The 17,461-nt window shown below is 36.1% G+C and overlaps 1 protein-coding gene across 2 annotated transcripts in view; it reads left to right on the forward strand.

The window, feature by feature from the left end:
- Positions 1-15,338, forward strand: part of CXXC4 (CXXC finger protein 4) — a 401,601-nt gene extending 386,263 nt beyond the window's left edge. For both annotated transcript variants that reach the window (XM_044061310.1, XM_044061311.1), the window contains exon 4: positions 13,227-15,338. The gene's annotated coding sequence lies outside the window, so the exon portion shown is untranslated. The remainder of the gene's footprint in view (positions 1-13,226) is intronic.
- Positions 15,339-17,461: the final 2,123 nt, after the last annotated feature.

Consider the following 17,461-nt stretch of genomic DNA (forward strand, 5'->3'; position numbering starts at 1 on the left):
AGGTACGTGCATGGGCATTGTCCTTAGGAGAACAGAGCTGTAGCTGAGTTATCTTGGAGGCAGGACAATATGCCAGCAAGCACATTGCATGTCTTTCCTTGGGATCAGATGGGTATATCCAGGGAATGGGAACTTGAGAATAAAATCACTTTTCAACAGCAAATTGACACTGTGACAGGCTGCATCATATTCTTCACCAGGCATGAACATGGGTTAGAGATAGTCCAGGGGAGTCTAGCTGGGTTCAGCAGATGAGATAAATGAGGAAAAACCCCTTACAGCAGCTGATGATCTCCTGTGAGGATCCAAAAATGCCTCAGAAAAAATATCTTAACTTAGCAATATATCTTTTGGCATTCTACCCAGTTGTGCCAGCAAATGTAGTAACATAATGCATTGCCCTGATGTTCATGGGCAGTTAAGACTCCATTTACACAGGGGCAAGGATTTATAAAAAGACTTAGAACTATTTGTCTCCTTTGCAGTCAGTAAGCACGGCTGGCCTTAGCTGAAATGGTGCCCTAGGCGAAGTACTGCTGTGGCGCTCCTTAAGCCCCACCCACACCATACTTAAGGAACACCCCTATTTGAGCCATGCCCACATATGGGTCACTCCCACCAAAGGCACTCCAGTTTTCAATTTTTAAATGCATGAAAAATCATGCTGTAACAGATACCTTGTAGTGTAGTTAAACTGCAAGTGCAGTCTGAGGGCTACTTATGGACATTTGTCAACATCTGTGTTTTATGCAGAGGTAAGTCTGCTATTACTCACATGGAGGGTTGTAGCCTCAAAGGACCCTGTTTTGCACAAAAAAGTCCTGGCTCTACACCTCCTCTTACTTCTGTTAAGCTGGAAAAAGTACCATTTTTGACATGCATGGTCTATTTTAGGCAAAAGCCATAACACAGACAAATAAAACTACAGGTAAAATTAAGTGCAGGCTTCAGTATCTTGGATTGATTGATAGATTAATAAAGATAAAAATACAAGTGTAATAAATTATTGATATTGACTGTGAAAAACAATTGAACAGTTAATTTTCAGTTGTAACATTGGATAAACTATTTATTAATATTCACTAAAAATAATTCAACAGTTCATTGTCAGGTGTGACATTGGCTTTAATGCAAAAACAGAAGGTTTAAAAGGGAGACAACCTAGAAACTCAAAAGTATTCAAAGCAAAAATAAAAAAATGCAAAACCAGGGCAAAAAAATAAAGCAGCAACAAAATGGATGAAAGTAATAAAAACATCTATTAAAAAGGCATGCATTGAGGTTTGATCCTGTGGCCTGCAGATCTTGCATCACATGTTAGTATTTTACATGGGAGAATTAGATTTTTTTTAATTGCATAATATAAAAATGTACATGATATAGCAAACATTTTTGACTATCTGAGTAAGGGATAAAAGGCTCCTAACTAGTGTAATCTTTGTCAACCTAATAACTTAATACAAATGACAGCAACAGCTTCTATGAGAAATCTTTTGCATCTTAGCACAAGCTCCTAGAAAAAACAAAAAAAACAGTGGGAGATAAAATGGAGAGGCAGGGAGAGAAACCCAGGAGGCTATGCATATAGTAAGATTGAAAAATTACAGCAGAGGACAGAAAAGATGAGTAGTTATGGAGGAAATGGTGATGCGGTGGAGGCTAGGAAAAAAGTACAGATAATGATCACTTTAGAGATGAAGAATAGTCTTCAAATCAGAAATGTCACTAGCTAACATAATAAAATATGTACCTGGCTAGTCTCATACACCTTAACTATTAAAGTTAAAAAAAACTAACACAATGCTCTTCTGTACTCCAGAAATGCTGCCTAACCATGCTATCACCACCTGGTTCATTTCCCATAACCAAAATGACACACTTGAAACTCTCATTCAATGCCGAAATCTTTGCATCTAGCTTGGCCCTTTATTTAACATCCAAAGTCATAATCAGATCACAAAAGTTAAACTCCCTTCTGAACCAGAAACTTTTCCCACTTCCTGTGTCCCACAACTAGGGCTGCCTTTCTCCCCTAGGTAGAATACTGACTCTCACTTATCACATCTGCCTAAAAAAATAAATAGCATCCCTACATTCCACCTCTAATATTATTCACAGGTTCATTATCATCTTTCCAAACAGGGAACATAATTGTGTAACATTAACAAAAGTCAATGGCTGCCCATAACACACAGAACAACACTGGGAACCTTGATACTCAAGCTTATTATGGGGACAAAAAACACACTAGGTAAATAAGCACAAATCAAATAAACGAAGGTCCTAACAAGTCTTTCAGGGCACGAACACTGTTTAATTAAGCGCTTCTCATTGCCGCTGATACGGCAACTTCTTCAGATTGCATAAAACAAACCTTTAACCAGTTTAAATAAAATTATAAAATCATGTGATCCGTGATCAGCTGAGCTGTTACATAGTTACAACTCGTTAATATTAAGTAATTAAAACATTTGAAATCAGTTTCAAAGTACAAATCTGACGCTACACAAATTGCAGCGATCTTAATACACACTTTCTCCCAGTCCTTAATTTGAAGATAACAACTGTCATTCCCACAAAATAACGTAAAACGTACCAATGTAACTTAAAAATAAAAATGTATCTTTTCTTAAAGTAACTAACTTACATCCAAAATGAAAAGAAGGTATTCTAACACATAGTAGTTTTGAATTCCACTTTTCAATTCACTCCCTTACAGCGGACTATGTCACCTGAACGAACGTCGTTCACTATTAGGATCACCTTAATATTTAATATTTAATATTAAAAACAGTCCAATAACAAGACTACTACCACAAAGCTGCAAATCTTTGACGTGAGAATTTGAAACTATTGAACTTGTCGTTGTAATATAGCATACTAAACTTACCCAAGGTTTCCTAGTACTGACTGTATAAGCTGATAATTACGTACAATTTGTCATTTTAAACATATAATGTACATTTAAATTATCTTATAAACTGTTCTTATAAATTGTTCGACCCTTGCAAGACAGTAGTCATGCACAAGTTCTGTCTGACTAAAATTTTAAGTTTAAGGAGGCAGGCAATGTTGCATGACTCGTTCAAGCCTGGTGTTGAAAAGGCATTAAGCCTAATCTGCCAAGCTAACTCGCACTCTTCTAATAACCAGTTCACTGGTCCTCCCCTATTGTTAGTTGTAACTCGGTCTATTACTTTGAACCCAAATATGTGGTTCGCATGAGCCATAATGTGCCTAGCCAAGGGACTTTCAAACTTCTGTCTCTCTATGGCATAAGTGTGTTCGTAGACTCTTTCCCATAGTCTACGTTCGGTTTTTCCAACATAAAATGCTGGACATACTTTACACTTAGCCAAGTAGACTATGAAGTTAGAGTTACAGTGAAATTTTTCCCTTAAGTCTATATTTCCTCTTATTGATAGAAAAGGTCTCTCCTATCTCCATGTGTTTGCACATTCTACAGCACCCACAAGTGGTCATACCTACTGTTTTACAAAATGACGGACCCTTGTTCTTTTCTACCAAACTTTTAAGGTTAGCTCCCTTCCTGAACACTATTTTAGGTAACTGGGCATACTCCAAAACAAAAGACTTGTCAAGTGTGATGAATTCCCAGTTTTTGTACAAAATAAACCGAATTGTTTCACTATTATTATTAAATGTGGTGATGAAACTCATCTTAAAGTCTTTAGCAATTCTAGTTATTTGTAAGTGTTCTAGGAGCAGGGGAGACTCGTTATTAGTCGGTTCCTCAAAGTTACCTTCTTGGCTGGTAACTTCTGATATGAACCTGTTGTTTAATAATGGTTCTATCTGACCTGTATTTCTTTTGTGGGTAACTTCCCTAATTAAAGAGTTAATCAAATCCTCTGGATAACCTCGTTGTTGAAACATATTACTTAAATGAATACATTCAGCCCTAAAGTCTGTGTCCAAAGATACCATTCTAGCTGCCCTGATCAATTGTCCTTTCACAATAGATCGTTTTTGGTGGAAGGGGTGGCAGCTTGAGAAGTGAAGAAATGAGTTAGAAAATGTCTCCTTTCTATGTATTTTAGACACATATCTAAGGTTGATTGTATCCTTCCATTGTTTGCAATATAAGTAGTCTATCTCACTCGTGCTGAAGTTGAATGTAAACTTCAAGAATTCTGTGGTAGAGTTTAAGTAGTTGACAAAACCCTGTGCCTGTGGTTGGTTTCCTTTGAAAATGACAAAAATGTCATCCAAAAAGTGTGTGTATAACAATAGGCTCCCTCTGTGGTCGATGTTGTTAAAGATGTGTGTCTTCTCCCAGAATGCCATAACTAAATTGGCAAAACTGGTGCCACAGGATGAGCCCATGGCCACACCTCGCTTTTGTAGATAGTATACATCATTAAATAAAAAGAAGTTTTGTTAAAATGATGTCTAGTAAAATTTCTACTGTATGTATCTCCTGTGTCGGAGCGTTCTTGGACTTTAACATAAGGCTTACCCATTCTATGCCTTCTAAATGTGGAATTAATGTATATAAATCTTTGACATCTATTGTCAAAAGTTCAATTCTGGGTCGAATCTAAGACTGTTAATTTTGTCCAAGAATGACCAGGAGTCTTTACAAATGTAAGGTTCTGACTCCAGGTATTTATTTAAAATTGTGTCAACTACTTTAGCACAAGGGTAATTTATAGACCCTCTTCCATCAATAAGAGGTCTCATAGGTGGATCCCTAAGGTCTTTGTGGACTTTAGGGATGTCAAAAAGGACAGGGATCTTGGGCCATGGTAGTGAAATGAAGTTGAAAGTATCAATATCAATTAAAGATTCGATAAACAAGTCATTGAAATAATTTTAATATGGTTGTAGGCTATATTGACTTTGTTTAGTGAGACTTCAGTGTAAGCATCACTGAGTAACAGAGAGAACATCCTCTTATTGTAATCAATTATGTCAAAAATAGCTACCCCTCCCCCTTTGTCTGGTTTTAACACCCTAACAGAAGATTTCCTCAAAAATTGTAACATTTGTTTTTCGTGTGTTGTTAGGAAATAAACGAAGATGAATGTTCAACTTTAAACATAATTGAGAACCATACAGGAGACTTTAAGATCTTCAATTATTTTTCCATGAGTACTGACCCTGAGTTGGTGAACTTATTAGCAAAGGGTAACACCTTTGTTCCAAGTAAACCTGCAAATATAGTTGAACTAATTTTCGACTTGAAACTATTTGTGAGAAAATTGAACCTTGAAGTCTTACTTGGGAAAACGGTCGCTAATAACAACCAGAAATTTAGGATGCCAAGTACTTTTAACCCACCGTTACACCCAACACCTAGAACATTTGAACAAGTGTGTGAACTTGATTTTAGACACTATTTAACAAGAGTGAGTTCTAATAAATGGAACTCTAACATAACAACACATGAAAAACAAGTGTTATAATTTTTGAGGAAATCTTCTGTTAGGGTGTTAAAACCAGACAAAGGGGGAGGGGTAGCTATTTTTGACATAACTGATTACAATAAGAGAATGTTCTCTCTGTTACTCAGTGATGTTTACACTAAAGTCTCACTAAACAAAGTCAATGTAGCCTACAACCATATTAAAAATTATTTCAATGACTTGTTTATCGAATCTTTAATTGATATTGATACTTTCAACTTCATTTCACTACCATGACCCAAGATCCCTGTCCTTTTTGGCATCCCTAAAGTCCACAAAGACCTTAGGGATCCACCTATGAGACCTCTTATTGATGGAAGAGGGTCTATAACGTACCCTTGTGCGAAAGTAGTTGACACAATTTAAAAAAATACCTGGAGTCAGAACCTTACATTTGTAAAGACTCCTGGTCGTTCTTGGACAAAATTAACAGTCTTAGATTCGACCCAGAATTGAACTTTTTGACTATAGATGTCAAAGATTTATATACATCAGTTCCACAATTAGAAGGCATAGAATGGGTAAGCCTTATGTTAAAGTCCAAGAACGCTCCCACACAGGAGATACATACAGTGGAAATTTTACAAGACATCATTTTAACAAACAACTTCTTTTTATTTAATGATGTATACTATCTACAAAAGCGAGGTGTGGCCATGGGCTCACCCTGTGGCACCAGCTTTGCCAATTTAGTTATGGCATTCTGGGAGAAGACACACATCTTTAACAACATCGACCACAGAGGGAGCCTATTATTCTACACATGCTTTTTGGATGACATTTTTGTTATTTTCAAAGGAAACCAACCACAGGCACAGGGTTTTGTCAACTACTTAAACTCTACCACAGAATTCTTGAAGTTTACATTCAACTTCAGCACAAGTGAGATAGACTACTTATATTGCAAACTATGGAAGGATACAATCAACCTTAGATATGTGTCTAAAATACATAGAAAGGAGACATTTTCTAACTCATTTCTTCACTTCTCAAGCTGCCACCCCTTCCACCAAAAACAATCTGTTGTGAAAGGACAATTAATCAGGGCAGCTAGAATGGTATCTTTGGAAACAGACTTTAGGGCTGAATGTATTCATTTAAGTAATATGTTTCAACAACGAGGTTATCCAGAGGATTTGATTAACTCTTTAATCAGGGAAGTTACCCACAAAAGACATACAGGTCAGATAGAACCATTATTAAACAACAGGTTCGTATCAGACGTTACAAGCCAAGAAGGTAACTTTGAGGAACCGACTAATAACAAGTCTCCCCTGCTCCTAGAACACTTACAAATAACTAGAATTGCTAAAGACTTTAAGATGAGTTTCATCACCACATTTAATAATAATAGTGAAACAATTTTGTTTATTTTGTACAAAAACTGGGAATTCATCACACTTGACAAGTCTTTTGTTTTGGAGTATGCCCAGTTACCTAAAATAGTGTTCAGGAAGGGAGCTAACCTTAAAAGTTTGGTAGAAAAGAACAAGGGTCCGTCATTTTGTAAAACAGTAGGTATGACCACTTGTGGGTGCTGTAGAATGTGCAAACACATGGAGATAGGAGAGACCTTTTCTATCAGTAAGAGGAAATATAGACTAAGGGAAAAATTTCACTGTAACTCTAACTTCGTAGTCTACTTGGCTAAGTGTAAAGTATGTCCAGCATTTTATGTTGGAAAAACCGAACATAGACTACAGGAAAGAGTCTACGAACACACTTATGCCATAGAGAGACAGAAGTTTGAAAGTCCCTTGGCTAGGCACATTATGGCTCATGCAAACCACATATTTGGGTTCAAAGTAATAGACCGAGTTACAACTAACAATAAGGGAGGACCAGTGAACTGGTTATTAGAAGAGTGCGAGTTAGCTTGGCAGATTAGGCTTAACGCCTTTTCAACACCAGGCTTGAACGAGTCATGCAACATCGCCTGCCTCCTTAAACTTAAAAGTTTAGTCAGATAGAACTTGTGCATGACTACTGTCTTGCAAGGGTCGAACAGTTTATAAGAACAGTTTATAAGATAATTTAAATGTACATTATATGTTTAAAATGACAAATTGTATGTAATTATCAGCTTATACAGTCAGTACTAGGAAACCTTGGGTAAGTTTAGTATGCTATATTACAACGACAAGTTCAATAGTTTCAAATTCTCACATCAAAGATTTGCAGCTTCGTGGTAGTAGTCTTGTTATTGGACTGCTTTTAATATTAACTATTAAATATTAAATATTAAGGTGATCTTAATAGTGAACGATGTTCGTTCAGGTGACACAGTCCGCTGTAAGGGAGTGAAATGAAAAGTGGAATTCAAAACTATTATGTGTTAGAATACCTTCTTTTCGTTTTGGACGTAAGTTAGTTACTTTAAGAAAAGATACTTTTTTATTTTTAAGTTACATTGGTACGTTTTTACGTTATTTTGTGGGAGTGACAGTTGTTATCTTCAAATTAAGGACTGGGAGAAAGTGTGTATTAAGATCGCTGCAATTTGTGTAGCGTTAGATTTGTACTTTGAAACTGATTTCAAATGTTTTAATTACTTAATATTAATGAGTTGTAACTATGTAACAGCTCAGCTGATCACGGATCACATGATTTTATCATTTTATTTAAACTGGTTAAAGGTTTGTTTTATGTAATCTGAAGAAGTTGCTGTATCAGCGGCAACGAAAAGTGCTTAATTAAACAGTGTTCGTGCTCTGTAAGACTTGTTGGGACCTTCATTTATTTATTATGGAGACAAGCTTCCCTTTCTCACTCAAAGATTATCAGAAAGAGCCGTACCTCCATACAGTCTCAGATCCCTCTCTCAGTTCATTCCAAACCTGCATACTCTGCTTGCCAGCTTTAAATGCACAATGCACCCCTATCTGTTAAATAAAACAAGAGTGAAGCACACTGAAGCAGTGTGGTAATCTCTCCAACTGTGTGTTGCACACCTTAATGAAAACCTATACATATTTTTCAAATGATAAACTACTTCAGTAATACAAAACAAGGAACATCCAATGGGTGCAGAGGTACAAACAAATTCACTTTTCTTCAAAAATCTCTCTGGAAAGGGTCACACGCTACACAGAATAATAATTAAAAAACACACACCATACTAGGAGGCGAAGAGAGATACCCTCACTTTTCTACACTAACCTGCCCACCAAAGAATGTCAGGTTTTGAGCAACTCAGTACCTTCCCTTCGAGGTACATCCGTGACCTTACTGTATTCTTAAAACAGATTCTGCTGCCAATACAGCTACTACTGACATACAATATCAAAACAAGTGGAATATAAACCAAGGCACATAGACTTTTAAAAAGGTACAAACTTCAAAACACACTGCACAGCATTTTAATAAAAAATAATGGGCAAGGCACCTCCTCCACACTCTACACTACATATAACAAATGTCCCACAAACTTCAAAAAAGTGCCCATAAAATACAAATTACACCAAAAAATAACTAATTTGAAATTCCTGAGCCTAACTGATGAAAATTAACATTTTACTTAACAATATTTATGCTCTTAAAAACTGTGCTTTACAAGAAAACAATACAAGCAGACTTGAGACAGTTATGGACAACAACATGGCAATATTCACACTACTTGTATTTCAGAGGATTTGTTAAATTAAGTCATAACATTCATAACATGGTACAGAAAGACCCACGACCAGTATGGGAAAATTTTAACATTTAATCTCACATCTATAATGCAATAATGAAGTAATTTCATAGATCTTCACTGAAGCCTTATCTGTACAACGATGAAATTTCAGATCTCCCATTTAAAGATTACCAAAACTAGAAGAGAGCTTAATGCCTGTGAACTTACTGTTGTGATAAAACATTAACAGTGTGTTTTAAAGTGTGGTTATTAGCTTTAAACTAAGTAGAAGAAAAACAGTAACTTAAATGGCACTGATCCTGAATATTCCTTTTACACCTATGTTATGTTTAAGATGACACCGTAACAGTGAAAAAACAGTACTGCCAGACTACAAATATCAGTAGAAGGGATGTGGGTGAGGCAAAAGACAAGCACCTCAATGCCAACAGTCATCTTGTAATCAGTCTCAATGGGAAGGCACAGGGTGACCATGCATCTCTACAAAGGCTACAATGCTCAACACATAGTTTGGGGAGAGGGGGAACAGTCCCAACTCCAATCAGCCAATTTCAACACCTGTAAAGTGTCAGTTCACAAACTTTCAAACATGTCCCACAACACCAGGGAAAACTGAACATTTGGCCTATGTAACTTTAAGCCTCCCCCTTTCCCTGAGCTATATTAAAATTTCTGTAAGCTATGCTAAAGCCGGCAAGTAGTACTAGAAAACGACCAGTTTCCTTCATATAAACTTCTAATTGCAGTAAAGCTTTTGTTCTCCAAACTACCCACAATAAACAGCAACTATTACTTGTACTGGAGCTTGCACATGCAAACACACAAGCAAGAACTACACTGCCACAATAGCATAGCTGTACAAGAGCCATCAGGGAGTAAAAACAAGTGTGCTCCTAGCAAATAAACACATAGGTAATGTTTTAGGGCATGGACTGACAAACTCTAGCAACAAAGCAGAATGGTACTTCAGCAAATTTTGCTACTCTTTCAGTGGCACAACAGCCTTACTTTTCTTGTTTACATTTCTAAGAGAATTTCTTGCCAACGTGAACAGATTTTTTCCAATTTAAACAACCTATTTAAAAATATGCCTGGCCTGCATACCACAAATATCCAACCCCTCCTTGCAGTTCAACTGCCCATCAACTTAAAATCTGAAACAATGTTTCTTAGTACTTATCGAGCTCAAAATGGGTAACCTACTCATGTTTTTCAGCATCTATTTAAACTACTGAATGTAACAGTAATAAGACATGTTTGCAAAACTACTACATGGTAATGTCAATATGGGAGTAAGTCAGAAATAAACAATGCAGACAAGCAAATACCCAAGGTAAAGCAAACCAGCGCAAGACAGAAATATGTAACACGTCGACCCTTAACAATAAAGGCTGCTAAGGCCTTCCACCCACCTCCACTTTTCTGGAAATAACCATTATAACATTTTTCAAAGTGCAACAGAGAACTTTTGGGGGGGGGGTCAGAGAAAGCAGATGAGTGAAGTCGGAGGCAGTATTTGCTTATTTTAATGTTTACAGAAACGGAATGTGCTTATTTGTTTACAAAGTGTTGCAACTGACTGTGCATAAAAGTGAATTGGTCCTACCACTGTCCTTCTATACATTTAGAGAAATAAAGTCACACAACACTGGGTTGAAAGAACGAACTAGAATTATGATGGCGTTATTGATGCAATCACATTTCTCAAATAGCCCTAATTTTGACTCAAATTTTAGCTCCCACCTCTTCATCCCTCCAAAAACTGACGCCTTTTGGAAGAAGTGTTGTGAATTACCCTTATTTATTTATTTATTTCCAGTTTGATAACCGGGGAGGTCCACTTAAGGCAACAGTTACACACTTAACTTCAGGAAATGTATATCAACTCTCATTTTTTATTCTGCCGAATCACAAGTTAATAGTTCTAATATATTAAAGTGTTTATTATATTAATATATTTCTGGCTTTATCCCACAGCTGATTGACAGCCACAGTTGCAATCAATATGGAGAGTGAAAGCACAAAAGGCTAGGTTAAACAAGGACCAGTACAAACAGATGGGTAGGCATTTGGGGTTAACTACAGGATAACACGAGCAGAGTCTACCAGTACAAGTAACGTTCAACACAAACACTGTACAATGGAAATTCAAGTGGCACCAGAATCTTGCAAGCAGTAGTAATGAAATTAAAATGAGCATAAAGGAAACTGACCATTTTTATTAAAAAACATATTGACTGTATATTAAACAATACATAAACCTACACGTTACCCTTTTCATGTTCACCATCGTTATACAGGGGCGGGTCATTATTACTACAATAATAAACTCTTGTGGAAAAAAACGCAGGGGGTGCTACAAGTTACTTATGCCGACATCTCATACAAGCGGAAAGTTAAAGGCCCTTAACAATGTTGCTTACAAATATACACTGTACTATTCAATATTACTTACTTTGCTTGTACTGTTTTTCTCAGTGTTTTAGTCATTGTGTCAATTGTATGATGTGGTCGTCTATTATATTGTGATTACACACTGTAAGTAGACCATGGCTGAAAGAGGGGGCAATTAGTTCAGTCCACCTACCTGTAAAATAAAATAAAAAACCTGTAAAATTAATGAAATAAAACAGAACACACTATTTACAAAAAAGTAACAAAAGCCGATGACCTACAAGGATGGGGGGATGGGCAAACTCCCTAATATCTTACTACCTTTTCTCCCAAAATTTATTAACACTCAACATAAATGTGAAATATACAGCAACTGTACTTACCTGTTTACATCATCAAAATACCTATCTTAAAAGTGGTCAGGTAAGTCGCAAAATAAGGCCATCGATTAAAAATGGATACTTACCCCTCAGGAACAGTATTCTTCTTTACCATGATTTAAATAAGGTCATCACTGGAGCAAAACCATGCCATTGTGCCTGTATCCCCTAAATGTTTATGCTCAACAAGAGCAGCCACCGAGACTCATCAAATACATGCAGGGGGAAGGAGGAAATGAAAGAACACAGTAAGGGGCTGTTCTATGTGCTGGGGTGGATGAATCGTGCTTTTAATTGCGGAAGTGGGGGAGGGTGCAATGCTACAGCTGAAAAGTGGAGAGAAGTAAAGTTTAAGTTAACTCACTTAATTTGCGCCATTTATGACGCTGGCCTTTATGGCGCCCTAGGCGGTCACCTAGTTTGCCTATGATTAAGGTTGGCCCTGTCAGTAAGCTTTGGGTTAAAGTGTGTAAAGTCATGTTAGCAAAATGGCTGTCACATTATGTTAAGTTTTATCATCAAATGCATGGTGTAGAGATGACCAAAGCTCATAGCATTCATTTTGATACACTTGTAGACACATCTAAGGGTTTTTGTTTTTCAAAAATTGTGATATGTGACATATATGCTGTTACTATTTGTCCCTCTTTTTATACTTTTGCTAGGTACTATAATTGGGAAATTGGTTGAAGGCAATAGTGTACTTTTAGAGCCACTGCCCAAAAAGAAGTTCTTAAATAAAGCCACCCAGAAATAGATCCGAGGACTCTGAGCTACCAGATTAAGAAAATTAATGTGATCATCCTAGATAGGAAAGTTATTTAGTTACTGTAACATTAGAGAACAATGATATTAATCCACCCCCTTCAACATATACAATCACCATTCACCTTGAGAGGTGTTTGTATTTGAAAGGTTTTCTCTGTTGTTAATAACTTTGTCAGTGATATCTCAAGCTGATTCCTAAAATATGGAGAAAAAAGAAAGAGAGAAATAAACATTATGGGAGAGAGAGGGGGGTACTAAAGCTTGGGAAAATCTTCACATAAGTACAGATAGGGATATCGGCCTGCAGGGAAGTACTACCAATTGAAGAGTATTGCTGAAGATCATCAAAATCTATCTTTATGGTAAGTAAATCGACACAATGTCATAGCTACGAGGATACACAAACTGTCTCAGTTTCAAAAATGTTGCCTTTTGGGAAAAATAAATTGAACAAGCATGAGATTTGGACAGTTTTATAAAATATCCCATTCTTGACTTACTCTTTTAATTTATAAAACAGAATACAATATGTAAATGTGAAAATTATATTATTAAACTGTATAATGGCTTTGAACAAATTACAGATTTTTGATTTATGTTTTCTTTCTTTGCTTTCAGAGGGCATCTGTTCCTAGCACTGAGGCATTCCGATGGTTCTTTTAAGTGGAAGTCGTCTTTGTTACCAGGCCTGCTTAAAGTATCTCTCAGTGAAAGGATTGGAATGTAAGAACTGTTGGGCCTATTGTTGAAAGACCTATGCCAAACATTGATTTCCTTGCTTCTGAGGGCCCCTTGGAGGATTATCTAGCGTTTCCTTTCTTCAGTAGTCTTTTACTTTCAATGTTACTACACAGAGGAGATTGCTGTCTATATTAAATGGCTATATAAAGTGCAGATAAGCCCTGATGTGTACTTGTGCATTGTTACAAAGTAACTTCTGTGTAATATATTTCAGTGTGACAAGCTGTACAACTACTATCTTGTATTGTGTTGTAGACAGAGACAATCATGTCTGAATATCAGTGGAATAGGTTGTATGTTTTAGTTTAAATAAATCATTAGGCTAAGTCTGGAGCAATAATTTCTTGATTTAAGGTTATTTTGTTGGTTGTCCATAAGGAATGCCATTTTGACCATGTAACTTGGCATTCGTCTTGAAATCTGTACACTGATTAATTTTTGTTATTCTGATGATAATAACCATAGTAGCTGACAATTATATCACAGCAAAACAAAATGAAACTTTGAAATTTAGGGTCTGAATTTTAAAGTTTCAAAATAATCATTTAAAATCCATTTGCCTAATTTGCAGAAAATGGTAACATCTCTTTTCCTCATTATGTTAAAAATATATAATGACCACCCCACAAAGTGTCGTAAAAGAGGTGGAAACAATAACCCAAGAAAATTATATGGAGAGAGAGAGAACAGAAATGGACACAGTAATTCCATTATCTTAGTCGACTAAACAGTTGCTAGTAGGACCTACAAATACTTAATTTGAAGTAGTTTGTAGGTATTTACTTATAACTTGAACTTGCCTCATTTTGAGACCAAGGATCACCATTCTGTTATGATACAATTTAAAATGAATAAACAAATACTGGTCTGTATATATGGAAGAAGTATTTATTTTTTATTCATTAGAATGTGTTAACCAAGGTAGAACACTGATCTAGACTGATCAGTTTCAATATCTGCCCAGGAGCATACAAACAACAAACATTGATGCCAAAACAATGAATAGATCTTGTTATATAACAATAGTAAACATGCAAGCACGTAGAAAATGTGCTCTGGTAGCGGTGCTCACAACGTTTGAGTGTTAAAAATCATAACACTGCTCTATCAAACACTTTGCATACAAAAAGAGGAGTACGTATTTTTAAAACAAAATGTTTTCAGATGCTAGAACCATTTAACTAATGGCAAGCCATTTATGAATATCCTAAATTCAGATATTTAATTTGGAGAAGCAAGCCTTAATCTGAAGGTAAAAAAATGAAGGTTTTATGCCTAAATCCACCATAGAGGGTGGGAACAGAGCCCCCATGTTTGGAATGCAGACCATGAACACTCTTTTTTTTAATCACTACAGATCACAGGTATAGCATGACTAACTCAAGTGACCATTAATGAATAAGGGGGACTCAAACAATTGGTGGTTGAGTTAATAAAGTAGATCCCAAACCATAGCCATTAAGAGTTATGCAAAGAGTTGGCACAGGCATGCAGAATGCACACAGGACAAGCATTCTGTTAAGTGTTCAAGAAGCCCTATCTCTTGTTTTCACTTTTTTCTTTAACCTTTTGTTCATAGGTACATAGGTGAATATTAGGCTAACTGCCTTTAATGGCCATTTTAAGCTTAGCCAATAGCTCTAGATCAGAATCAAACCTGTCCTTTGTACTTTGAGGCAAAGACTTTAACCATCATAAAAAAATGTCAAGGAGGTTCAATATCCACAAACAAAATTTAATATACTAAAAAACAGCAATGTGGGCTTTTTAGTATATTGCATTTTGTCTGTGGACTTTGAACCTCCTTGGCATTTTTTATTTTGTTTGTCATTTAGTGCTTTGCCTATTGGTTTTCTCTTGTGTGTAAAATAGCAGCTGGACTTTAACCATCATGCCAAACCCTCTCCCACTCCATTGCAAAGAGAATGCTAATATATATATATCTGGGTCTACTATGATTGATTGAAAACTCACTTGATTGAAAATGAAATTACTAGGACCACTTCATTGAAAGCTCACTTCACTGAAAACTCACTTGACTGAAACTCATTTCGTTGAAAGTTATAAATGGCCTTTTCCCCACTGTAGTGCGACCCTGGAGTTATATAAAGTAAGGGGGACACCCACATATCTTGGTTATATATTCTCTTTTGGAAACAGTTATTTATTGCACTTGTAACTATCACTGTGTATAGTTTAAAATGTTTATAATATGTGGGGGGGCTACACCCCCCCTTACTTTATATACTAACTCCAGGGTCACACTACAGTGGGGAAAAGGCCATTTATAACTTTCAACAAAATGAGTTTCAAAGAAATGAGTTTTCAGTGAAGTGAGCTTTCAGTGAAGTGGTCTTAGTAATTTCATTGTCAATCAAGTGAGTTTTCAATCAACTGTAGTAGACCCATATATATATATATATATATATATATATATATATATATATATATATATATAAAATTTTTTTTTTTTTAGTTCTACTTATGTTTTCAGTTAAACCTACAATGACAAAGAGTTGAAAATCACAAAGTTAAATTAATTTGAAGGTGAATCAAAGAACATTTATGACTTTTTCTTCTTTCGGCTTTTCCCGGTTAGAGGTCGCCACAGCGGATCATCTGTCCGCTCATGATTAGCAGTGGAGTTTTATGGTGTCGAGTTGCCAGCCCAGTGCAAAGCCTTCCAGAGAAGGCACACACATGCACACACTCACACCTAAGGCCAGTTTAGTGTCCAATCCACTTACTGCATGTCTGTGGGATGTGGGAGGAAACCGGAGCACCCAGAGGAAACCCACGCGACCACAGGGAGGACATGCAGACTCCACACAGAAGGCACCCCAGCCGAGAATCGAACTGGAGAACCTCTTGCTATGAGGCAAAAATGCTAACCGCTGCACCACCATGGCCGCCCAAAGAACATTTATGACTACACTACTTAATTCTAATACTGCTCCAATCAGTTTTCCTTAGCTGATTTTTTAATAACATCATCATCAGTTTCTGTTTTATTTGTGAAGATACCTATCTCCACACTACATGACCTACTGTATTCCAAAGACTGGCTGGTACCACAAAAGGTCACCCCTTAGTGTTAAAGCTGAGCTTGGAAACATATGCCAAGTAATATATTTGTGTGAGGTGATTTCCAAGTGATAAATGTCAGTGTAAATAATCTATTTACATGTTTTTTTGTATAAAATATAGCATATGCATTACACTTAGATTCCTGTAGTGCACCAGAATTATGAATGTCAACACATTTCTAGTATGTATTTATTTTTTTGTACCATCTAAGCTGTCACCCATTGGTATGCTGTCTCTCTAAGTGAAAGCTGTTTTGTGGTGGCTCAGGACAGGACAAAAGTATTCATTAAGTGTATGGCATATTGGGAGTAATGTGACATCTGATTAAGAATGTTATGGGCAGGTTTTTCTTGAAACTCATCAACAGTTGTGATCTGTGAGCTATATCACTGACCTTTCCATAAGACTTTTCCCGCATCCATTATTTTCTCTTAGCAACAAATGTTTCAACAAGCATCAATAATAAAAAAAAGAAAAATATCTGCTGGTCGCATCCGAGATATACCACCTGCTACGATTTTTGAAAATAGTCATTCACTGAGGAATTCAGATGTTGCATGTTAATTGTGCTTTGATTTTAAGGCCGAATTAAAATGGTATACTGTAAGTGTGTTGTTTTAATGTTAAATCAAAACTGTTATACTTACTAGTGGTAAAAAATGTACAAGGGAAGAAATTTCTTTCATGCATTATATACTGTTAGTTGTTAATATGATGCATCGCATCCTGGAATTCTGATGGCTGTGAATGGTGTTCTGTTTTTATGTTTTTATAGTATATCTTCTCTTTTTATGTTTTTTATGGTGTATCGAATAGTGTAACAACTTTTTTAACTTTAGTACCTATAAATGCTAAACTCAAACATTTTCCAGTATTTCAAACCAATAGGCTGAGAAGACATTTTTAACAGTTTCCATCTTTCTAAGCTTTAAAGAATTTGGTATTCAGAATAAATTAAGACTCAGAGGTTGGAAACATCTGTGAATATGTATGCTTGATACAGTTGTACTAAAATGGATGTAGGT

Source organism: Protopterus annectens, chromosome 2.part0, assembly GCF_019279795.1.
Source record: "Protopterus annectens isolate FY-2018-M chromosome 2.part0, PAN1.0, whole genome shotgun sequence".
Lineage (NCBI taxonomy): Eukaryota > Metazoa > Chordata > Ceratodontiformes > Protopteridae > Protopterus > Protopterus annectens.